General features: G+C 47.5%; 1 protein-coding gene across 1 annotated transcript in view; it reads left to right on the plus strand.

The window, feature by feature from the left end:
• Positions 1–381: 381 nt before the first annotated feature.
• KEAP1 (kelch like ECH associated protein 1) overlaps positions 382–25,271 on the plus strand; it is a 210,449-nt gene continuing 185,559 nt past the window's right edge. The window contains exon 1 of the mRNA XM_069231815.1: positions 382–561. The gene's annotated coding sequence lies outside the window, so the exon portion shown is untranslated. The remainder of the gene's footprint in view (positions 562–25,271) is intronic.

Raw genomic sequence — 25,271 nt, forward strand, 5'->3', positions numbered from 1 at the left:
ATTGGAGCAGCTTCAGACACATCTCTTGTGCCGGGATTCTCTCACACCAGCATTCCTCTTGAAGCCCTGTTCACTGGTTTGCCAGGGGACTGTGTGGGCTGTGGAGTGCCTCTTGTAGGGTGCCTGGTGCAGTGAACGAATTGTTAGATGGCACTGCAGCTCGCTTATCCTGCCACAGTAGCTTAGATGAAGGGCTCCCCCTTTCCCTTTGCGGGATAGTCTTTCTGCCTTACAACCTTCCTCCAATTCCCCGGGGCATCTTCTCTAGTGGTTTGCACTAGCAGCAATCCCCCGGGCCCTGGGGCGGTGTGGTGAGTGTCCACTAGGTGGCTCTGCAGTCACTCAGGCTTCCCTGATGCAGTGGATTGTTTCGCCCTGGTGGCCTCTTTCATCGCCCGCTCCAGGGTAAGTGCAGTTTATTTAACATAGACTCTGTGCGGTGGGGCCTCGGGTTACAATGCCGCTCTCACAACTGACGTGCAGCCTCGATCTTTTCTCTTGCTGGTGGAGCGCTGCTTGCCGGAGCACTTCTCATTTGGCTATCGCATATCTGCACAACAGGTGGGTGTCAGCCACTGTGTGACGATTGTAAAGTGCAGGTCTCCTTATGCGCCCGCGCAGCAAAGTCTATTGTGTGATGGTGGGGGAGTTGGCACTCACCATAGAGGCAGCCGTAGGCCGATCCACAATCATCTAGCTTGCAGGCTGGGCCTCAGCAGGCGTGCCTCTCTCCAGGCCTCTGTACCACTGCCGGCCCGACTCTCCCATTCATCATTTGCACGGCAAGGCATTAAGGGCACAGAGTAAGATGCCGCCTAGCAGCAGCAGCAATGGGGTACGCAGCTTCTCAGTGGAGCGTGTAGGCGCTTTGAGCGATGTGCTGGCTGCAATCCTTCACCTCCTTTTTACTTCCCATGGGTTTGCCTCCGTGCTGCCCACGGGGCTCTCCTCACGCCCAGTAGGCACTGGTCCTGGTCCGCCTCACAGGAGTCGCTATCGTGGGCCATGGGACCCATCATCACTTTTATTATAAGTCCCAGTGGGAGGTGGGCAGCTTACAGGCACACATCGGGTAAGGGGCAACGTCTGCTGTGAGCCATGTCCTACCTCTATGGGCCCGGGCGCGTCCGATGTCCACGCCACTTCCACCTTTTAATGCAGGCTTCGTGGTCCCTCAGCCTGGTGCTATTCCTCCCCCACGAGGAAATGCAGTGCTCCCAGCTCCATGGCAGGCGGGGTCAGGCCCACCTCATCCCTATTGTAGGGTCTTGGGCCCTAGGCCCGCATGTGACACAAAGGAGTACACAGACACATGGTTAGAGGGTATGCAACTGGACATGGGCACGTTCGCCGGGATCATTATATTGGCAGGGTCACTGACCTGTGAAACCCATGCGGGCTGGGTGTGGGGTAAGTGTAACAGGCCAGCTCTCAGGGGTTGGCTGGTGACAGTACTGTGCATCCACTAGAACATGTCCAGCGGGACACTACATCCGTGGACTGAAAAACCAATGGTTGCCTGACTCTAAGCATTTGTAGGGACCAAAAGTGAAGCCCCCTTTAAATTAAAAGTAGAAAATGGCGCGCTGGCTCTTCTACATAGTACAGGTAAATGTTATTGAAAGGGAAATCTTGTCACAAAGAAGAGAAGGGCCTATAGGTTTAAGAGCTTGAGGACGTTGTGCCATAGATAGGAAACAGGTCATATGGAACCAAATGGGTTTGGCAGTGGGGTATGCCTTTAAATGAATTGCGGCTTTTCAGCCTGGGCTACAGACAAACAAGCCCCTACGCAGTCCTCCCTTTCAGGCGGCTGGAGTTTCCATAGCGAGTTCCGTTTATTTTTCACGCATGCCAGCATCTGATGAAGCTCATTCTTAAGTCAGGCGTGCCAAAATAATGGTCGTTAATAATTACCGTAAGTCACAGCCAGAATCCATTTTAGCACCCACAGCATGACTAGGCTAGTTTCTGGAGTTCTAGGAACTGACTGCCCTCTTTGGACGGCCCCCTCCTTGTCAGCTTTGATGTGCTGCTCCACAAGGCCTCAGATTGCAATAACCATATTTGCTCGCTGCTCTTAACTCTTTTGCTCGAATGTGACTGTTCTCTTTTGTTTTGCCTGTAGAATAATTGTTCAAAAGTAAACTGTTCCCAAAATAAATTGTTTTCAAAAAGTGTAATTTCAACCAGCTTAGGCAAAACATTTTAGTTTTGTTTTGGACACCCAACATTTCCAAAACTTTTAGGGTGATTTTTGATTAAATGGATGGAACATACCGTGGCCACCCCTACTTTGAATGTTCTGTGTTTCAAGCATATCTAAAAAAAAGTTTGTGTTTATTTTATTTGAAAGATGTGCCAGACACTTGCTCGGATGTTTGTCAGACCTTGTATATATAAACAATCGAGGGGTACTTCCGTTTGTGCCACCTGCGTCTCCGATTAAATGATGCACTTTTTTGTGATAGGCAGTCAAGGAGTTCAAGTCAAAAGACATTTTAATTCTTGATGTTTAGGTTTGCGCATTTTCTTAAACATGAAATTTACTTTTTTGCATTAAACATATATATTGCTCAGGTGAAAATGTGACTGCTTTTAAACCATTTAACTTTAGAACAGGGAAAACACTGGAAATACTGGCCTCCAGCACAGATGGCATTAAGTCAACTGCCCATTCAACCCGCCCCCCAAAAATACATTTTTCGCTCTCACCTACCTCACAGCACATGTGCTGTCTGACATATGTTTAGACTACAGTGGGCTTAAAGCCCGCACATTGTTTACCATTGGTTGGCTTTATTGTCACACTTATTTGCTTGCTTCTTATTTGTCAGCCTGTGTGTGCTTTCCTTTCCCTTTTTGTGTCTGTCCTTCTTCTAGAGCATGGGTACTCACAAACTTTTTATCGGGGGCCAAAATTGCAGTATGGTTTGTGACAGCAGGGGTGGGGGGGGTGGGGCTTATAGGGGGCACAACCATCCCGCCCCCTTTTTCAAAACATTGCTAAACAATGCTGCATTTTGCCCAGTAACACACACACAGCGCCATACACACACAGCGCCATCTGCACACAGCGCCATCTGCTCTCACCCCTACCCCAGTATCACACACAGCGCCATCTGCTCTCACCCCTGCACCAGTAACACAGACAGTGCCATCAGCACACAGCGCCATCTGCTCTCACCCCTACCCCAGTATCACACACAGCACCATCTGCTCTCACCCCTACCCCAGTAACACACACAGCGCCATCTGCACACAGCGCCATCTGCTCTCACCCCTACCCCAGTAACACACACACAGCGCCATACACACACAGCGCCATCTGCACACAGCGCCATCTGCTCTCACCCCTACCCCAGTATCACACACAGCGCCATTTGCTCTCACCCCTACCCCAGTAACACACACACACAGCGCAATCTGCTCTCACCCCTACCCCAGTAACACACACAATACATTAAAAACAAATAAATAAATAACCAAAGAGCCTTACCTGCCTCAATAAAGCACTGTAAAGATACCACAAATGTGCAACGGCAGGCGGGCGGGCGGCAGACGTGGAGACGGTGACAGGAAGCAGACGAAAAAGCCCCGTAAAAGTTAGCTGCAAGCACTGACTTTTAAGGGGCTTTGGCTTCCCGCCACTAGCCAGGATCATCATGGAAACGCCATAACTAATGGCCGCCGTACGTAAACATAGAGGAGGGCCGCGGGAGCATGCGCAAAGAAGCCACTATTGCGCATGCTCCCGCGGCCCTCTTCTATGTTTATGTACTGCGGCCATTATTATATGGCGTTTCTCGGACGTGTCCGCGGGCCGCCAAGGTAGGTCTGTGGGGCCGCTGGCGGCCCGCGGGCCATACTTTGAGTAACATCGTTCTAGAGCATGGACACATTACTGGAGTCCTTCCACTGCTCACTTTCCAAGACCTTTTTTTTTTTGTTTAAGCACTCTATGAGAGCTAGTATATTTCCCAGCTGTCTCCCTCATGGACTTCTCTTCCCCGTTGCATTCTGTTTTCCTCTGGCCACGGCTCCACGTATCTGTCATACCTGCTTGCCTTTCTCCCAGTTGCACCCTCAGTGTTGCTTTCACCCCTGTACCCTCCCACACCATGCTGCTTCCACCCTCGAACTAAACCCTCCGTGCTACTTTCCCCCACCTGTGCCTTCTGTGCTGCTTCCACCTCCCACCTGTGCCTTCTGTGCTGCTTCCAACTCCCACATGCACCCTCCATGTTGCTTTTGCCCCCATGTTAGGGATGCAGTCCAAAGGTGCGAACTAATGCATTTGCCAATGATTGTATTTTATTTTATCACTGCAGTTTTATATAGCACAACCTGGCACAAGTGCATTAGGACTCTTTACAGGAGCACCAGATTCTTTTTTTTTATTTATCTTTAGGAATAAGGCGATTAAGGGCCTGATATAGAGTTTGGCAGAGGGGTTACTCCGTCACAAACGTGACAAATATCCTGTTTTACAATCTTATTATAGCCTAAGGCAGGGGTCTTCAAACTGGGGGCAGGCCCCCCTCCGGGGGCCTCAAGTGATCCCAAGGGGGGTGCTAGTCTCTGTCCAAAAGAAGCATTATGCTGATAACAGGGCTTTATTTAAAAAAATAAGCAGCAGTAAATCGCTCTGTAATTGGACATCACTACCATGTTTTGTCATTTATATCCAAACTGGGAGTATGTGTCAAAAGGGAAGGGACACCAAATACTCTTCAAAAACCTCCGCCCCACTTCTAATCATCACACTGTAGATACCTTTACACATTAGTAAGGCCTGCCTGACCAAAATATTATGTTTGGCATTATGTATTCGATTCCATTTTTAAAACAGTAACATAACTTAGCTGCAATGTTCAAATAAGTGTAGACTTATTTAAACATGGCCAATCTAATACAATAATTGTGAAAAGTTCAGAGAGGGCCCCCTATGATTTTTTTTCACGGGGGGGGCACAGCATTATAAAGTTTGAAGACCACTGGCCTAAGGAAATCGTAATACGGCAATTTGTGACAGAGTAACCCACCCCCTGTAATGGCGAAGGGGCCTCTCCCCTCTGGCTGAGCTAGCAGCTGAAAAAGAAAAATATTTTACTGTTGTTTTATTTGTCAGCTGCTGGATCAACCAGTATGTGCAGTGATGGGTAGGGTTGGGGGAGGTAGGAGGAGGAGTGGAGTGCGCTAAGTGTGCATGTCAGTTTGGCCTGCCGTCTTAGGCAGGCCATACTGACATGCACACTTCGGTTTCTCCAACCCAGCTGTGTTGCACAGCCAGGTTGGAGAAACTGCACAGACCCTAGTGCACTGTCTGAGCGGCAGACATAGCCGCTTAGACCAATCATGACGCTGCTCTCATGCTAGGCATAGCATGAAAGCAGCACCAGGATTGCATGGGGAGCCTGTGCTCGTGTCTCAGGGACTGCTGGGACACCAGGAGAGAAGAGGAGCGAGGCGGCAGGCAGCGGCGTTGGTGGCGTTGGAACAGTACATATTTTTTTTAAATATTATTTTATTCCTCCGTTTCCCACTCCCCGACCCCCCCCCCCCCTGAGATTTACTGTGGCCGCCGCTGGACAATAGAGAAGTGGAGAGACTACAACCGAGGTCTAGGGGTGTAATGAAGACCCGTGCAGGAGAGATCCCACCGTTCAGGGGTCCCCTGGTCAGTCTAAAGCTTAGGAATATCGGGGAGATATGGGAGTCTCAGGGACCCCACCACATTTTGAAGGGTGTTACACGGGCGTGGGATATATGATTTTGCAATACACCACTGCTGAGGCCAGATGTGATGGCCAGGGTTCCCAGCACAGAAGGTGTTTTCCAGCTTGCAGAACATTTGTCAGGACTATGGGAAGCAACATGGCATCTGACATACCAACCATGAAGCTAAATGGATCTTTCCAGGAAGAAGAATCTGTCGAGCTCCAGCCAATACGGGTCAGCTTTTCCTCCTCCAGACACCCTTCCTTGAATTTGAGAAGCAGCAGAGAGCGATGTGGGAGTATCGGCACATCGGTTCTAGAAAGGGATACTGCCAAACGCACTGGTTGTAGATTAGCTTCTGGGAGAGAGATAGGGGAGATACTTAGAAACCAGGTTCACTAAATTATTGGTCGAGTCCAGTTCAAATGAGCATTTTCATGGCTCCCCATGAAAATGCTCATTTGAACTGGACTCGACCAATATTTTGATGACGAACACCACCCGCAAGATGCCTTTACTCACAAGCATGAGGGACCATAGAAAAGACCCTGTAATGAGAGCACTCATTCCAACTCAAAAACATTGAAGAGCATATTTATGAGAAAGTGGTATGTCGATCTCAATATGGCACAAGGGGTTGCAAAGTGTCGCAATGCATGTATTGTGTCCCTTTGTAAATCTGGCCTGAGGAAAAGACACCTTAGCGTAAAAAAGATGACACTATGGCGGTGCTAAGGCTGCACAAGGGGCATGTAAATATGCCTCTCAGTGAGCAACTTATTTATTAATTTTGTATTGCGTCAACCAACCAGTGCTGTACACCCAAGTTTGCCAACTGTGAACCCTGAAAACAGGGGACAAGTCTTCATTAAAATGGCAGAAGGAAACAATAGCATAGTCAATATGCCTGAGTGTCACTATCGGCCACATTTACTTTTTTATCACGCAGCGCAGCTCAGCAAGGGATCTTGCTTTGCTGCATTGAATGAAAGTGAGATAGCAGAAATACTCCAGATTTACAAAGATATGCAACTGCTCTCTCCTTGTGCTGGCACACTATGTGTGCCATGCACTAATGGAGTCAGGATTGTTTTTGTGCAGGAAGGGCGACCTTCCTGCACAAACACAATCCTTAGAGGAATATTCATCTTTCTATGTGTGCTGCAGAGTGCAGTAAAGAAGTAATGAGGAGAAACACAGGTATTTCTCCTTGTTACCCCTCTGTCAGGTAGGCACATCATACCCAGTCAACAATGGGGTCTCCATCGTCAAAGGTTTATTCCAGCCCAATGTCCAAAGAGTGTCATGCCACAACTAGTAACCACCTTTGTTGGGGCGGGGCGTAAAGGGGAGTGGATCTCCATATAAATTGTGTGCCATTGGGATTCCCTGCATCGCCCACTGCCCCAAAGAATTTGCAGGTGAATTTGCACCACTAAAACCACCACCTGTTAATCACCACCAGATATGCTGCTCTGTAACAGGAGAGAATATTGGGCATGGCCTGGCCACCCTCAAAGGTGGCTTTGAAACATTTGTCAAGCGAGATCCTGGATGGCTGTCAGTTCCAGAGAAAGGGCCACATTGCCGTGTTGAGATGGGTGAAGAAGGACCCAGGTATGGAATTGGGGAAGTTTTGGAGTTGAGACAACTGGCAGGGAAGTCCAACTATCTTAAAGATTGTTGACATGCCCATTAAGGAAAGGGGGAGTGTCCACCAAAGTCAAAGCCCTTATGTAACCTAGTGAGGTGGGGCTGCAGGTTTGTGTCGAAGACCCTTTGTCTGTCCTCTGCAATATAGACGCCCAGATACCAGAACCCAGTCATACATGCTTTTAAGTCACTTGCCCAGGATCCAGACTGTGTCTGATTGCCCAGTTGGTATGGGGATTTTGCTGTGTTGATGTGCAGTTCAGAGTGGTCTCCAAAGATCTGCAAGATGTAGAGGACCCACGGGTCTGACAATTTCGGGTCCACCAGGAAAATGAAGGCATCATCTACATTCAGTGCTATCTCGTCTGACACTCTGAGGCCCAACTCAAACCTCTGGACCAACTTGTCTATCCTTAGCCATTCTGCTAGGGGCTCAAAAGCAAGAGCAAAAAGCATGTGTGACCGGGAACATCCCTGTTGCGGGCCCTACCATATTGGAAACATGTGAGACACTGAACCTCTTATGCGGACCATAAGGTCAACGTAGAGTAGTTTAAAAAAACTTTTGCAACAGGGCCAAATTTCATTTTAGTGAGGAGTGCAAACAGGTACGTCAAGCCCACGGAGTAGAATGCCTTGGGAAAGTCACTAAGGAGTAGTGCTTTCTCTCCTGGTAGTCTGGGCACAGTGCCAGGGCATTCTGTCCATGGTGGATGTTGTGCCGTGTGGCTAGGCTGGGCATAAAGCTGGACTGGTTGGGATGGACCAGTCCCTACTAAGTTCAACAGTTAGCCAGGGCTTTCGCACATATCTTCAGCTCCACGTTGAGAAGTGAAATTAACGAATACTAAGAACAGCGTGTGTGAGTAGACCGGGGTTGGGGAAGACAGCTATATCTGCCAATCAGAGGACCAGTGGGAGCTGTGCATCTTTAAGAGCAGCACAGAACATGTATGTCACTGTCTGACCCAGTTAGGAGCAGTATGACTTGTAAAATTTCACCAGGTATCACTGGTAACCAGGTTTTTGACTGAATAGAATGAGGCTAAATCGCCCCCCATGTCTGCCAGAGTAAAATCACCCTCTAAAGAAGTCCTCTCTTTGGTTTTAAGGCAGCAGCTGTGTATATCTGCCATGAAAGAGGTCAAGGCAGACTCTGCAGACCTATCTAAGCAAGAGTAGAGTTTGGCATAATAGGCAGCTACTGAGGTCTCATTAGTGAAGCTATTGCCTTTATCATCCTTTAAGTGGCCTATGGGTGTTCTTGAGGCAGCGGTAGAGCAGACGCAGTGAAGAATCTTACCACCGCATTCCGGGCCAGGGGACCGCCATCACCACCAGGATCGTGGCTTTCAATGGGTTGACGGTGATCTGAGTTGTGCTCATCTACAGGAGCACTGAACTCAGCCCTGCCGTGCTAATTACAACTCAGCTTTCCTCCAGCCTTTCCATGGCGGTTAGCCTTCAATCGAAAGGCTGGTGAAAAGCCAGTGCCGTGGTTCACAGGGGGGCTCATGCACTGCCCATGCCTATGGCAAGGGCAGTGCAGGGCCCTCCCCGCGCAGCACCCTCTTTTTGCAGACAGTACACATTCTGAGGGTGCTGTGGTGCTATGGTATTGGTCTTGGATCACTTGAGGGAGTCGAGACCAATCCCGTAGCACTGTTCCCACCGGGCTGACCGACAGGAAGATCATAATACGATGTTCCCACTGATAAGCTTGGTTAAGAAAGCCTTGTATTGACCAGAAAAGTAAGTGTATCCCTGCGTGTTGGTTGGGGTCTGTTAGTTTCATGCTGTCAAGAATGGTAGTGAAGCCTGTCGGGTCGATCAGTTGTGGTGTCAATCCCATGAATCTATTAAGGAAAAGGTCACCCACTCCGTTAAGGACTCCCAAGGCACCCATGTCCTCCTCTGGAAGCTACAATAAGAAGCCCCCTAATGTTTTAAGGAACTCTGCAGACAGCGAGGGCGGTGCATATGTAGTAATGAGGGAGACATGGATTCCCCATAGTAGTCCCGATACAGCTATATATCTCCCTCATTTGTCACGCAAGACCTGTTGCTTCTGGAACTGTGTTGCTGATCAGAATAGCAACTCCGGAGAGCCCCTGGTGCATCTGGCATAGTAAACCTGTGAGTACCTGGCACTTTCTAGGAAGGGACAATGGTCGCCTTGTAGGTGGGTCTCTTGGAGCATGATTATGTCAAGCAGATGCTCTTGCGGTCTAAAGGACTTTCTCCTCGAGGGGCGTGGCCTGACCACCGGGCAAGATGGCCGCCACTTAGTGAGGCTCTGCCTGGCCCGGGGCCGTTTATCCGATTATTTCCACATCCGACGGGGCTGGCAGGAGTGAGCCTGGCGCGCTCTGTTCAGAGAAGCCCCTGAGCTGCCTTCGGTGGCTCAGGAGCAGCGGAGAGGTCGGAGCAGCGGTAAAAGGACGCGGGCGGGCCTGCTGACGGCCGCGCTCGCGCGGACAGACCGCGGTGCGGGCGAACGAGAGTGGAGGCCCTCGGCGGCTTCTTGGGAGTGTGACCGTGCGTGGAGCTGTGCAGGGCGCAGAGCGGGCGGGCGGACTTGAGGCCCGCGGCTGCTCCCGGAGATAGGAGATCGGGCGCAGGACCGCACCAGGGAGCTATTCGGCGACGTGGTTGCGTCGCGGCCCCACAACGAGCTTGGCCCTGGTGACGCTGGTGCAGGGGAGGCTCCGACGGGCCCCGAGGCTGTCTCTGGGCCCGGCGGCTTAGACGGGCGAGGAGGAGGCCCGTAAGGAGACTAGCCCTTGAGGTAATACCTCGAAGGGGCCCCCGAGGCTCGTAACTGCACTTGCTTGGTTCTGGAAAATTGTCTGAACATTCGGGTGGGCCCCTCGGGCCGCCAATTCAGTGATGTGAAGTGAGGCCTGGCGGAGAGCGGTGAAGGCTGTGACCGCGGGGGCCCGAGGAGGGTGTACGAGTGGCGACTACCCGGATGGACAGTGCGGGCTGATTGGGCCTGTGAGGACAGGTTGATGCTCTGGGATCCCGTTGCTTGACGATTCCCGCTGCTGGAGCGGGAGCCCACGGTGAGCTCCACGCTAACTTGAGAGGTCTCTGAGGTCCGGATCTTCCTTCGCTTGGCTTTACTCACCTGGTCAGAGGTGTTGGAGTAGGGTGGAACTATGGGTAAGGCGGATCAACGTCAGGCCAAACTTACCTTCGAAGGGGGGAAAAAAAAGAACGCTGCTGCCGGCTCCCAGCCCTGTGAGGAGCTGAACGGAGAGGATAGCCCTGAGGCATCGGTGAAGTCCATGTTTTTAGAACTAAAGGCCAGCCTGGCAGGCATTGACACCAAACTGGATCATGTCACCGAACAACTTGATCGCATTAGGGCGCGCGTAGACGATCATGACACCAGGCTTGAGGCCTTGGAGTCACGTACATCTGAGATAGAGGATGCACGCCAGGGTGACAGGGATCAGATCGCACGTATGGATCGAATCCTTGAGGTCATACGTAACAAGAACGAGGACTTGGAATCAAGATCACGCTGCAATAATATTCGAATTGTGGGACTGCCGGAGGCGACCAATATGGGGCGAATGGAAGACTTTATTGAGCAGATGCTGTCAGAGCTGTTCGCCGGTGAGCTCTCTCGGATGCTGGTGGTTGAGAGAGCTCACAGATCTTTGGGACCCCGACCCCCTCCGGGGACTCCCCCACGTCCAATTATTGCACGTCTATTAAATTACCGTGACCGTGACACTGTACTCCGCCTGGCAAGGGAGAGACGTCTGTTGCTCTATAAGAACTCCGAAATAAATTTCTTTCCAGACTATACACTCGGTGTGCAGTCCCAGAGACGTGCCTTTCTGCCGGTTAAGCGACTGCTATCTCAGGCGGGAGTGAGCTTTGCCCTGTTATACCCTGCCAGGCTGAGGGTGCGCCATGAGGGTAAGATGCACTACTTCACGGACTTAAAACAAGCAACCAAGTTTGCTCGACAACTGCCGAGGGAGCGGGAACCTGCAGAGCGCCGCGGCCGTGGCAGTGACGGCGCTGCCTTAAGTGACAATGACTAACATGCTCCGATCGTCCTGACACCCATTGTTGGAACCACGGGGGCGTGCCGGCTGCTCCTTACCTGGCCCGTTTGGCTTAGTGACTGGCGACTGGCCCACGGGCCCTCTCTCCCGATGCCACCTGGGTGGAGAGATAATAGGCTGGTCATAGCCCCTGGGATGAGTCCTGTTATTCACTGTTCTTGCTTTCAAAGTGGGTTTTGGGGTCAAGTTGGGTGGGTAATTGGTTGGGTCCGATTGGGGGGCCTGAGTGGGCAGGGGGTGGGGGGTTTCTCACATGTTAGTGGGGTACTGTTCCTTCATTTATGTATGAATGTTCTATTTGTTTCCTTGCAAACTTTATGGCAGGTGGGGATTGGCCTTTGCGTGCAATAGTGGCTGACTGTGGATGTGGCAGAGAGGTGAGGAAGTATCTGGGATCAGATGTTTGACTTGGAATGTGCGGGGGCTTAACGACAGTAGGAAAGCTCGACTTGTGGCTGCATATGTTAAGAGACATGCAATTGATGTATGTATGCTTCAGGAGACACACCTAATGAAGTCCACAACACACAGACTAAAATCTGGGTGGGTAGGTGAGATGCATTGCTCAACATACTCAGGTTACTCCCGCGGAGTCGCAGTCCTTGTTCGCAAGGGTCTGCAGTGGCGAACGAAAAAAGTACTGGTGGATCCAAATGGCAGATACGTACTGATGAGTGGTGTGTTACTGGACAAGGCGTGTCGCCTAGTCGCTGTGTATGGGCCGAATGTTGATTATCCAGGTTTTTTCCTGGAGTTGTGGCGCCTGGTGGAGTCGTTGGGGACGGGTGCGATACTTTGGGGGGGAGATTTTAATGTCGTACTGGATGCCAAGTTGGATAGGGAGAGTAAGGCCAGGATGCAACATATTGCGGCGGCTAAGGCCTTGGAGGCCGTGAAGCGTGATGGTGCACTGGTTGACTTGTGGCGGCAGCGGCATGGAGTGGCGAGAGAGGGTACATGTCTGAATTATGTGCATGGTAGCTGGTCTCGAATTGACCGCTGGTTGGGCTCCAGGGATATGTTGGCCTGGACTAGAGCGGTTGAACATCTTCCTCGTACGCTGTCAGATCACTTGCCGGTGTGTCTGGAATTGGAGATACCGACTGAACTTGGTAGATCTATTACGTGGCGGCTGCCTAGGGGGGCGCTTCGCGATCCGGCCTTCCGTGAGGAACTGCGGGAGGCGATTAAAATGTACTTTGCAGAGAATCAGGGATCAGTGGAGTCCCCAGGAACCCTTTGGGAGGCATTTAAAGTTGTTATCAGAGGGGTTTGTATCTCGAAACAACACGGTATAGTTAAAACCCTGAGACGAGAGATGGCTGAAGTTGAGTCACGGCTTGCTGAGCTGGAAAGACGACTAGAATCTAACTGGTCTGATGAAGTTGTTGCGGAGATTCGCCAAGCGATATCGCTGTATGATGAGGTTTCTCTCAGGGAAATTTGCTTCCTCGGGAGGGAGGCTCGCGCACGTCAGTACGGGGAGGGCGAAAGGGCTGGACGTACATTGGCAGCTTTACTTCGAAAACCTTGGGCCAATGATTATGTCTCTGAGGTCATGGATGGAGGGGGTGAGAGTGTATCGGGATCGGGAGGAATTATGCAGGTGTTTACTGAATTCTACGCTGGGCTCTATGCGGCTCCGACGGAAACTGGTGTGACTGACGCACAGATGCCCTTTGAGGATATTGCGTTAATATGGTTTGATGAGGTGCACAGGAAATACTTAGATGAACCATTTTCAGTGGAGAAGGTGACTGCGGCCATTCGCGGCCTACCTGGAGAGAAGTCACCTGGACTGGATGGCCTAACCTCTGCGTTCTATAAAGAGTATGTGGATATATTAGCCCCTCGACTATTGGAGGTCTATGCAGAAGCCCTGGAGACTGGGTCGCTCCCGACCTCGCTCCGGGAGGCACTGATAGTGACAATCCTGAAGCCTGGAAAGGATCCGACTCGGTGCGACTCGTATCGCCCACTTTCCATGATAAATATTGACAACAAAATCCTAACGAAGATGATTGCAGCGAGGCTACAGCCTCTTCTCCCTAGTTTGGTGCTCCCGGATCAGTCGGGTTTTGTCCCGGGAAGGTCTACGGGCCACAATTTGCGCACCTTCTTCGCGGTGGCGGGAACACTAGAAAAAGATGACAATGCGGCAGCTGTTTTTCTGGACGCAGCTAAAGCGTTTGACTCCTTAACATGGGACTATATGTTTGCCCTGTTGGGTCGGGTGGGAATTAGTGCGCGCTTCCTCCGCTGGATTAAATTGCTGTATACATTGCCCACGGCTAGATTGCGCCTCAATGGGAATGTATCTGCTCCGTTCCCGGTTGCGCGCGGCACGCGCCAGGGTTGCCCGTTGTCTCCTCTTCTTTTTGCTTCGGCAATGGAGCCCCTGGCGGCCCGGCTCCGACAGAATTATAACGACAGAGGATTGCAATTCCGGCAGCGACCAATTTTGATATCTCTGTATGCAAATGATATTGCATTATATATACGGAATCCCGACCAGAATCTGGATATACTACTTGACGAGATCGTGCGTTTTGGTACCTTTTCAGGTATTAATATTAATTGGTCTAAGTCAGTGGTGCTGCCTTTGACCCCCAGGGTGCCGCGTTATGACTCCCGATATCCTCTGATGTGGGCGGATGGGCCGGTGAGGTACTTGGGTATACAGCTGTGCTGTGTCGTGGAGGAGCTGTGGCTGGCTAACTATGGCGCCGCTCTGACGTGGCTGGAGGGGAAGGTGGAGATCTGGCGTACCCTCCCGCTGTCATTGATAGGACGTATTGCTATTGCAAAGATGGTAGTCCTTCTGAAATTTTTGTACTTATTTGTGAATCTCCCTCTCCCGCTTCCGAGAAGTTATCTGAGGCATATGCGCTCAGCACTGATCTGTCTGGTGTGGGCGGGCAACGCTCGCGTATTTCATGGGAGAGGCTGACGCTGCCATTCGAACTAGGGGGGCTCGCTGCGCCGGATATGGAGCTGTATTATCTATGTGCTCAGGCGCACTTTGCATATTACTGGCTGAATCCTATTCGTTATCTGCCGCACCTGGCGCCTGAGAGCGACTCTGTGTGGCCGGACGACCTGGCGAGTGCATTCGGTGGACGTGTTCCGTCCCGGGTGCGGGGGATTGACACGGTGGCATGTACGATGCGGGCGTGGGGTATGCTGATGCGGCGATCCGGGGTTTCGGCCCCGTTCGCTCCTTCCCTACCGGTAATGGCGATAGCTGACGAGCAGCTGTACCGTGATGGTGGAGTACGTGGATTTCTCCGAGAGGCTGGCCTAACCGAGCTGAGAGATTGGATGATGGATGATCGCTTGCTTGATGTATCTGAGATACTGGCCGGTCGCGAGTTCACGGCGCTTCAGCGTATGTATGTGATCCGAGTTTGCTCTTTCTTGCGGAACCGCTTATGGAGTTCAGATGAGGCCCCGGTGGAGTTACGCGCGCTGGAGATTCTCTGCTGTGCGCGGTCGCCTAATAGGCTGGTCACCAAATTATATACCTGCATGCAGGAACAGAGGAATAATCTCCGAGAGCCGTCCAGACTAGCGTGGGAGGCGGATCTGGGAGAACCCATCTCGGAGGCTCTGTGGCGCGCCTGCTGTGCGCATATGAGAGTGTTGACGCCAAATTACAGGTTCAGATTGCTGCATTTTAAATTTTTGCACAGACTATACTATACCCCAGTGCGAATGTACTCCTTGGGGCTGCGCGAAGATGCGAGCTGCGTGCGCTGCCGGGCGCCGGAGGCTAGTTTTTTACACTTGGCGTGGGAATGTGCAGATGTTTACGCTTTCTGGGTGGCAGTTTTCAATGCAATCTCTGAAATGGTCGAAATAGAAATTCCAGCCACTCCTAGAATCACGCTGCTTGGGTGTGTGGATGTGGAGGACATCAGGGCAACACACAGACATTTAGTGGGCATACTATTGCTGTTAGCCAAGCGCAGAGTGGCCATGTGCTGGGGCGGGACGAGAGTGCCGCGCCGTTCTGAATGGCTAAGAGATGCTGCTTTCTCTCATGATCAGCTTATAGTCTTCTGGAGCCTGATGCCTGAAGGGACTAGACCCAAAGATATTTGGACCCTGCTGAATAACTTCTTAGCGGCCCAAGTCGAGTGAGTGATACAACCAAAGAAGCCCGGATAAAACACTGATCCCTCTGTTCTCTGGCATCTACGTCAGAAAAGGTGAATGGCTGTTGTGGACTGGTTGTATTCCCCACCTGCTCCTTTTTGTTTATATCTGTTGATGTCCCTTATTCAACTGCATGTTATATCTACTGCATCTCTGGCAGAAAACTGCCCCGTGGTAATTCCGTACAGATCATGTCTTCAATTAATAGATGGGAAATTTAGCAGAACAAACTGAACTGTAATAATCAATGCGTACCTGTCTGATTTCTCCTGTACGGAATATATGTTAATATCGCAGTGGGGAGCTATTGCTCTTTAGAATATGCTGCTTTGCAGGGACTGTGTTTTATTTTTATTTGTTTGATATGATAAAATCAATTTTAAAAAAATGCAAAAAAAAGGACTTTCTCCTCTCTTGATTTATTTAATAGACCATTTACATTCCAGGTGATGAGCTAAGGTTGGCCTCCGTCAATAGGAGAGTCCCTGGAATCCATTGAGGGGGAAACCAAAGATGTGGAGCGACCACTGAACTGATAAAGGGGATCGGTGGCATTCCAGCATGTTGATTCAGGCGTCTGTATCTGGGGAATGGGATCTTGCTGGACAGTATGTAAATCTTCCCACCCCCAATCCCTCTCAATACTTCAAAAATTAGAAGTGCCAACCTGGCAATTACCACAATCCATCCCCACCCTCCAATAGCCATTTAAACAGTTCCTGGAAGCTAACCATCAACAAAATGGTGCAAATATCGGAATGGATCCCTCCCACCAGGCAGGAGACATAACAAAAGAGCAGACCACAGTGTAAGTGTCCTTAAAACTGAAGCATAGATTATCCACCATTGTCAATGTTCGATCTTTATTGCTGAGCAATGACCATCCGTGCCACAAGCCGCCTGATGTTGCCTCTGCTGAATGGTGCCTACGTTTGTTTCTCTGACTTCTGCCCATTTTCTACGACCAGGTTCTCAAAGGATTGCTACAGGTGTACTGTTGCTCCCCATCTGTGATACATTGCTGCCACGCTGGCCACTCCTCAGTTCAATGCCACGCACTCTCTGGGGTGCCAAAGAAGTGGGATTTCTTAGCTTACAGGAATTTGAGAAAAGCTGGGAAGAGCAACGTGTATTGAAATTGCACGACTCTCAGGGTGTTTGTTTAACACTGAGGAAGGATTGACATTGCAGAAGCATCTGCAACGTGTAGACCGTGAAGCTCATGATCTTTGAGGAGTTGTGGGAAAGGCTCTCCTGTTTGCGAGAGACCCACAGGATAGTGTCTCGGTCTGCAAAATTGAAAATTCAAACAATAATGGGCCTTGGAGGCATGACAGGTGGTGGTTAGGGTGCCAGGGATCTGTGACCTTATTCAATTAGGAACCATAGGGATAGTTCCTTTGTTGGTACCCAGAACTGCAGCCACTGAGTAATAAATGGGGTAGGGTGAGGCCCCTACACTTCCTCAGGGAAACCCACCAAGTGGATTTTGCTGCAGCAGGAGTGGCCTTCAGCGTCCTCCACCCAATTCTCAAGTATGCAGCCAGTCATTGCAGTTGTGTGGCATGTTCCTGGAGTCCCCTAATCATGTCCTATGCTTTGGAGATATGCCCTTCAGTTCCCACAACTCTGTTTACCATTTTCCGTATGTCTTGCTGTAATAGGGAGAGATCGACACTCAGTTCTCTGATTCCGTCCCTCAAGGGAGGGCCGGGATTCTTGAATCACCAAGAGGATTGCAGTCGTGGATTCTTGGAACATCTGTTTGTCTTTCCCCATGTTCAAAGTGGGAAGGGCCATCAATGGCACTCCATTGAGTGCGAGAAAGTGAGGGGGGGGGTGATTTCCCCCCTTCCGATCCACCCGGGGGTGGGAGGCTCTCGGCTGAGACTGGGGCAGTTACACTTCTCCAGTCTTTTCTGGGTACCCGATGACCAGTAGGGCTGGCAATGTTGTAAGACCACGCAGGAGTTAGGGAGTCTCTACCCTGTCTGTCTTCCTGGGAAGTGACAGTCGCTCATCAGTCTGGGCCACCACAGGACTGAGTGCAGCCTCTATAAACAGGTACTCATAGTGGAACCATGGAGGTAATCTTTGCTGTGGTCTATAATGGCCGGCCTGGGACCCATAAGTATAACCATTGGTGTACCTTCTGCAATTACACTACTCCTGGGTCGAGAAGTGGATTCCTCTCTGTGGTGGGACAGCTGGAGATCAATAACTCTGAACCAGGGCCTCTTTGGGGCTCTACGGACAGAGTACTCCACTGGCTCACCTCCATTCTACAGAGTTTGGGCCGCCAGAATGGTCCTAGTGCATAGCCCTCACAAGAGAGGGTGTCCACCATGCTCCATATTTAGGGTCCCAATTATCTAGAGGCACAGCCTTTTTCTCTTCTTTTGGCCGTACTTCTCTTGCCAGACAGGCGTACCACCCACCAACAACTGATGATGCACCCCACGTGGCTCCAGTTGACCAGCTGTGTCTCTTCCGAAGGCTGCTGTGCAGCAGGGGTCGGTCTGGTGGACAGCATGCCATTGGATAAGGACAACCGCTGCACTCTTTTTGAGGCTTGGTTTGCGTGTTGCTTCTCTGTCATGATTATGCCGTCCTGCTATGCATATCATCCAGGCCACTCTCTGGATACCCCTTGGAGTCCCAGTTCTGGTGTTAAGGCGCAGCAGCCAGGTGATGGTCCGGCAGTCAGCCTGCGAGTAGGTGACCGCAGCCCCCGCACTTTCCCATCAAGGGCCTGCAGACACAGAACTTGCTGAATGCTGCACTACCCTGGCTGCTCCACCTCGCTGCACCTGCCATCCAGGCCGCCCTCTGGGTTTCCAGTATAGACACTGCTCCCAGGCCAGGGTGTGAGCTGATGAATGGAGCAATCCGTGTCTTGAATCTGGTGCGTGAATGCTGTGGTAAGATGTCAGACTGCTGCCATATTTTAACCGATTATGGATGGGACAGTTAGTGCAGCTCAAAGCTTTTTGGCCGTCATCATCTGAATGTATGTATGTATGTATGTCATATTTGTAAAGCGCATTTCGACTCACAAAGAGCATCGAAGCTCTAGTATAGAAGGTGAAAGAAGAGGGAAAAAAACAAGAAGCCAAGAGACACTCCCCAAAAGAAACCAAAAACAATCGAGAGCGAGAAAACTTACTTATGAAACAAACCAAGAGCCAAGGCTAAGGCTATCGAGGAAAGAGACAAGTTTTGGCCAATTTCCTGAACCTTAAGTAACCGGGTTCCTGTCTAATGTTCAGAGGCAGCAAATTCCAGCATTTAGCAGCCGCTACGGTGAATGCTTTATCACCCCATTTAGCCTTGAAAGTGCGGGGGACCTGAATTCTGTGGGCTTTAGAAGACCTCAGATTTCTCTTAGGAGCATGCCAACAAAGCCTGGTGGTGAGATAGCAAGGTCCAATCCCATGGGTTGCTTTGTCAGTCAGGCAGAGCGACTTAAAGATGATACGCTGAGCCACCAGCAACCAATGTAATTGTTTGAGGCTCCCACTAACTGATGCCCACCGTGAGAGGTTTAAAACCGCTCCAGCAGCTGCATTCTGGACCAATTGCAGCTTATTGATCAATGCCTTATCCAAGTTAAGGAATAAGGCATTGCAATAATCAACTTTGGACATGACTAATGCTAAGATAGCGGAGACTCTCCATTCATGCTGGAGGGAGGGAAAAGAAAATCAGAGCATTTTAATAATCCAGAAGCATGTCTTTAAGGTGTGATTTACCTGGTTTTTAAAAGATAAGTGATCATCAAATAAAATGCCTAAGTTCCTACTAACCATGGCAGGAACAGGAGGGGTATTGCAATCCGAGGGCCACCAATGTGGATTCCATAACTCTTTTGCCGGCCCAAAACAGAGAACATTTAAGTAGTTTCACTAATGTACATCACATGCAAATATTCCATGTATTGAGGTTTTTACCTTATGAAGGATTCAAAATAACATTTTGAAGCAAGGGTTTCACTTCCACAGTGTGTATAAAAAGAACAGATTTTTTTGGGTTCAAAATATTTTATCGAATTTCATGATAAGACAATAGACTAAACAAATAGGAGCACCAAAAAGGGTACATTGAATTTTACAATATAGCATTAATATAATAATTGTACCTAAACAGTGATAATTGCAGTATTTTAATAACTAACTAAAATGGAAAAATAAAAGAGGGGGAATCAATAAATATCTTTACCAGTATATCATACTAGAGGTACTCACTATAATCATAAAGACTTTACACATTATATAATATGGAACATACTAATAGTACTTATTTATAAATATATTGTTATGTAATCATCAAGCAGTTTCCCAAATGATTGATAAGCAGGTGTGCTGTGAACAACACATAACATAGTGAAATCAGCTCCTTTTCTGGTAAAAATGATCCATGACCACCATGCATGGATTGATAATAATGAAGCGTTTTTCCAATTGCCAGTAATTGATTTTAAATAGATACTGCTAATATACTTTGTCAAACGCTTTTTTCAGCATTTAATGCTAGGACACCAGAGGGTAAAGATAAATATGACACAGCTTCAATTACATGGAATAAAAATCAAGTGTTATTTACAGAATGTCTATGTTTCATGAAACTGGTTTGATCAGTGTGATTGATAGTATCAAGCACAGAGCAAGAATTTTGCATAAAGTTTACAGTCTTGGTTAATTAAAGATATGTATCGGTAATTCAAAACAATAGTGGGATCTTTATTAGGTTTTGGAAGAACTATAATTAAAACTTCAGGAAAGGATCCTGAACTTGATCCTGAAATACTAAAGTGAGTAAATAGCTTAAGTAGGTAAGGAAAAAATTATTTATAATAAAATTCAGCAGGTATACCATCTGGTCCTGGTGATTTACCCGGTTTAAGAGATTTAATAACTGATAAGTGATCATCAAATAAAATGCCTAAGTTCCTACTAACCATGGCAGGAACAGGAGGGGTATTGCAATCCGAGGGCCACCAATGTGGATTCCATAACTCTTTTGCCGGCCCAAAACAGAGAACATTTAAGTAGTTTCACTAATGTACATCACATGCAAATATTCCATGTATTGAGGTTTTTACCTTATGAAGGATTCAAAGGATTCTATTATCTTCTAGAGAAATTGGTACATACAATTTGTCCATCACTGACTGGGTAATTGTAGGTAAACCACAAAATTGCAAAAATGTATCAATATTAAATCAATAATCAGTATTAAACCTACCTGTACCTGGGGGATTCATTAAATATCTCTTCATGAGATAATGCCAGTTTACCATTTAAGCCATGAATTGCATTAATCTGAATTATATAATTTTTAATATGGAGATAATTTACCAAAAGTCATCGGGATCTATTAGCTTTGAAGTAAAATTTAGCCTTGTTATTTGAAATTTGTATGCCAGCTCTTTTGCTTAACGGAGTTTAATTCATAACGAAATTTCTGTATTTGTTTTTTCTATTTATTGTCATTAGATGTAATAAAGAGATGTTCATGTTTTGCTAATTGTTTATCTAATTCTTTAAGTTTAGCGTTACATGTTTTGTTCTCATGTGTCATAATCAAAATTGTTACCCCTCTGACATATGCCTTAAATGCATCACAACGATTTACAAGTGAAGTAGATCTTTCTTGAGTGAAAGAAAAATAATCATGTAATGCTGACAAAAGTTTTGATTTATTTTTGTCATTAACGACAATAATTGTATTAATATTTGTGGAGTTAAGTTGTAAAACACCTCAAATAAGTGCATGGTCAGATATATCTATATTGTGAATTATAGGATCAGAAATTGACTGGATTAATTGATGGGAAATTAATACATAATCTATTCGAGAGTAGGATTTATGAGGGTTAGAGAATAATGTAAACTGTTTCTCCTTTGGGTAATGTAGATGCCAAATATCTACCAATTGGGTTGATTTAAAAACACTTAATGCCAGAACATTTGCTTAGTATTTGAATATTTCGCTTTTTTGCAAAAAGGATAACAACACCGTTCTTTTTGTTAACTGCAGGAGAAGAAATAATATTATCAACCCATTTTTTATTCAAATATTATAAAACTGTATCATCTATGTGACTTTCACGGAATAGACAAATGTCTGTTTTATGTCTTGATAAATAATCTAAAACTTTAGTTTTTTAACAGAGTGTCTTAAACTATTAACATTATAAAAACAATTTTAATTATCTTAACACTCTCCATACATACTCAGCAAAGAGAAAAGATAGTAAAGAGGAAGAAAAAATATCGCCTATATGACTGAGGGGTATTACCGCTCTAAAGGCAGATGAAAGGAGAAAAAGGAACAACAAACATAAAAAAGACAACATAGAAACATAAATATTACTCCAGAATTGCGCACACGCATATGCAAGATTGACGTGCGTAGACAATGCCCTGATAGAGAAAATTGGGAAATAGGCTAATTATGATAAAAGTCTGTTGTAAGAATTAAGTAGAAGTGTCATTCGCTTGCATGGAGAGTGGAAAATGCTGATCTAAAAAGACACAAAGATAATCAGGGCGTTGAAAAGATTTTGAGATACCATTGTTTTAAATTCTAATAATAGATGGATCAAAAAGGCTGTATTTAAAGCCACAGCTTCTTAGTTGTGGTCGAAGTTCAGTGAATTCTTTGCAAATTTGAATGTTTCCTCGGCAAAGTCCTGATGTATGAACATTTTATTTCCATTGACCATTAAAGTTGAAATCTCTGTTGCCGCTTTCTGGATCATTACAAAATGATGGTGACGCAGGATTTTAAAGATCACTTGACGTGGTTTAACATTGCTTGGATTACGATGAAAAGAAATACTCTGTGCCTTGTCAATTTCAAATTCTTCTGTGAATTTTAAATGTGAAAGACCAGGTAACAAGGTTTTCAAGTACTGCCTGCAGTCTTTGCCTTCAACGTCTTCTGGTAAATTAAATATGCACAGCTTATACTGTCTATTACGATTTTCTAAGGTAAGCAATAGAGTATTCATAAGTTCAGTTTTTTCAGTAACAGGTGTTATACTGTCAATTTTTGCATGTTATCCTGAATTTTTATTGTGTTTTTGGAGACTTTCATTGAGAAACTAGCCATGTTTTTGCGAATATTTTTAATTTCTGATGCAATGCTGTCTGTATTAGAGCGTACTGCTTGTAACTCTTCCATTATAGCAGCAGAAGGTTAATTGGAATCCACAATTTTTACTTTACTGGTGGAGGAGAAGGTATTTGTTTACGTTTGTTATTTATAACATGCACATTCTTTCCTTCCATATTGATATATTATCTGTAAATATTGTAAATGACGTTTCACTTCAAATGAAGAAAAAATAACGTTACACAAGATATCACCATAGTAGCAGACTGTGCAGCAGCTAAAACCAGTTATGAGTGAGGTTTAGGCCTCAGCTGCACCCTTTCCTTTATCTGTCTCCTCCCTCCTAACAGGAAACTCCAGCAGCACTACACTGGACAGCTTGGTTGAAAGGCTCAAAATGGTAAAAGCCTTCCAAACCATGTGTAGAGCCTCAAAAGTTACATCTCTTGGAATCGCTAGTTATGAAATTGAAAATATGCCACTTTTGACAGGAAATGAAAGCCTGAAAATTATTAAAAATACCGTCGAAAAAGCGGGCTTTCATGAGGGATTATCTGGGGATGGCCATTTTATTTTGTATGCTTTGACGACTCAAAAAAAAGGACAGTATTTTTAACAGGCAAGATAAATGTTCTGGCTCAGATGTTACATGCCTGGGTGGTAAAGGCATGAGAAATGAAAACTGGCTCTGAATTGTAGCATTGCATTTCTTTGACACCCCACTTCTGCCCTGTTTAAAAATGATAATGACCACTCTTTTAAACCTTGTCTTTCTGAAAGAAGGTGCCTGGCAATACATGAGCCTTGAGCCCATTCAGCAAGAAAACAATGCAGAAGGTCCTGGCCGAGACCCTGGGCACTTAACATAAACTATTGGTGGGGCCCAAGCCCCACAAGCACTTATAAGCTGGCTTCTGTGTGAAAGAGTCTCTTTCCATACCCTGTTGTCTCTAGGCCTGGGTGGGAGATACCGCTCTGCCAGCAGAGTTTGCGGAATTTTTGGAACTCCCTTCTCTGCTTACAGTGTGGAGCTCGGCAAAACCGGCACCCACCTCTTCTTCAATCTTCACCTGGGAGCCACTCTACGCAACGTAAGCAAATAGTCAAAGTCAAGATGGTCGCCCTGTTCACAATCACACATGGGGCTTTACCTTTTAAGTGTGCTGTCCGTTCTTTGTGTCCCTGGCATGAGACTCGGACAAGTGCTTCCCCGCCCCTGTTCTTGTATTCGCCGGTCCACCAGTGAAGGTATCACTCCTGCCCTGCTACTGGCACTGCTAGGCATGTGTGAATGAAGTAGACAAAACTGGGCATGCAGAGGCTGAGCCTGCTTCACTGCAAGCAGTTGCTGCTCTCCCAGATGGCCCGAAGACTAGAGCTGTTGAGTGGGGCCATTGCCCTGAGCTGCGCCCTCATTGTAGCCCTCAGGTTTACCTGCAGGTGAGGAGGAGTTTCGAGGAGAGATATGAGTAGTGAGAAAATGGTCATATGAATGAAAGCAATTTTCTCTCTTGGGTGGCAGCTAAAATCTAAAGCACAAACCTAAAACACGTACAAGGCATAAAGAGCAGAAACACATTCTACTGGCCTCAGATGACCAGAGTTACCAACATGGCTCGTAGTAATGGAATACCATGTTTCCAGCCCAATACTTTCCTTTTGTAACCCGTTGCATTCTGGTACAGACAGTCTGATTTGTTTGTGTAAAAAAAAGTAGGACAACTCCCAGAATGCACTGGTGTGTTAAATGAACTCCATGGCCTGGAAATATGCCTTGGCGACACTAAGTCATGAACACAGATGGCGTGACATGACACTAATGCTAGGACGACCCCTCGGTTAAGCAAAGTAATGAACGTTTCCCCTGTCCCGGTGTTCCACGCTATGGCACTCAACGCAGTCAAAACTCCTGAAGCTTCCGGCAGGGGTAAGTAAATAACTTGACCAGAGCACTTTAGTATTGTTGGGGCAGATTTACAGGAAATTGGTGCATCAGCACTGATACGCCAGTTTTCTTGTGTCGGCCCTAGCCCACCTAACGACACCATGGTTGCGCATTATTGTAAACATGGCTCACCATGGCGCATGTTAGGCCAATAGGGTCAAACATTTTGATGCTATTGTGGTGCTTTGTCGCACTAGCGTCAACATTTTTTACACTAGTGCAGCAAAGTGCAGGGAGGCCCATCGATTTCAATAGAGACATCATTTTAACGCCTGCTCTTAGCAGAAAAAATGGCGCAGTAAAATCTTGTAGATTTCACTGCACCATTTTTTCAGGCCTCCCTGTGCCGGAATACCCTCTTTGCATACAATATGCCTGGCACGGGCATAATGTGGTGCAAGGGGGTGCAAAGTGGTGCAACGCATGCATTGCACTACTTTGTAAATCTGGTGTGGCACAAATGCCTTCCTAATGCCACATTAGCATAAGAAAATTATGCTAATGTGGTGCAAGGAGGATTTCCTCCATAGTTCTGTAATGACAAGTTAAAAAAATATAAGTACATGACCGAGGAATGTGCGCCCTGTTGG

Source organism: Pleurodeles waltl, chromosome 4_2 (genome assembly GCF_031143425.1).
Source record: "Pleurodeles waltl isolate 20211129_DDA chromosome 4_2, aPleWal1.hap1.20221129, whole genome shotgun sequence".
NCBI lineage: Eukaryota > Metazoa > Chordata > Amphibia > Caudata > Salamandridae > Pleurodeles > Pleurodeles waltl.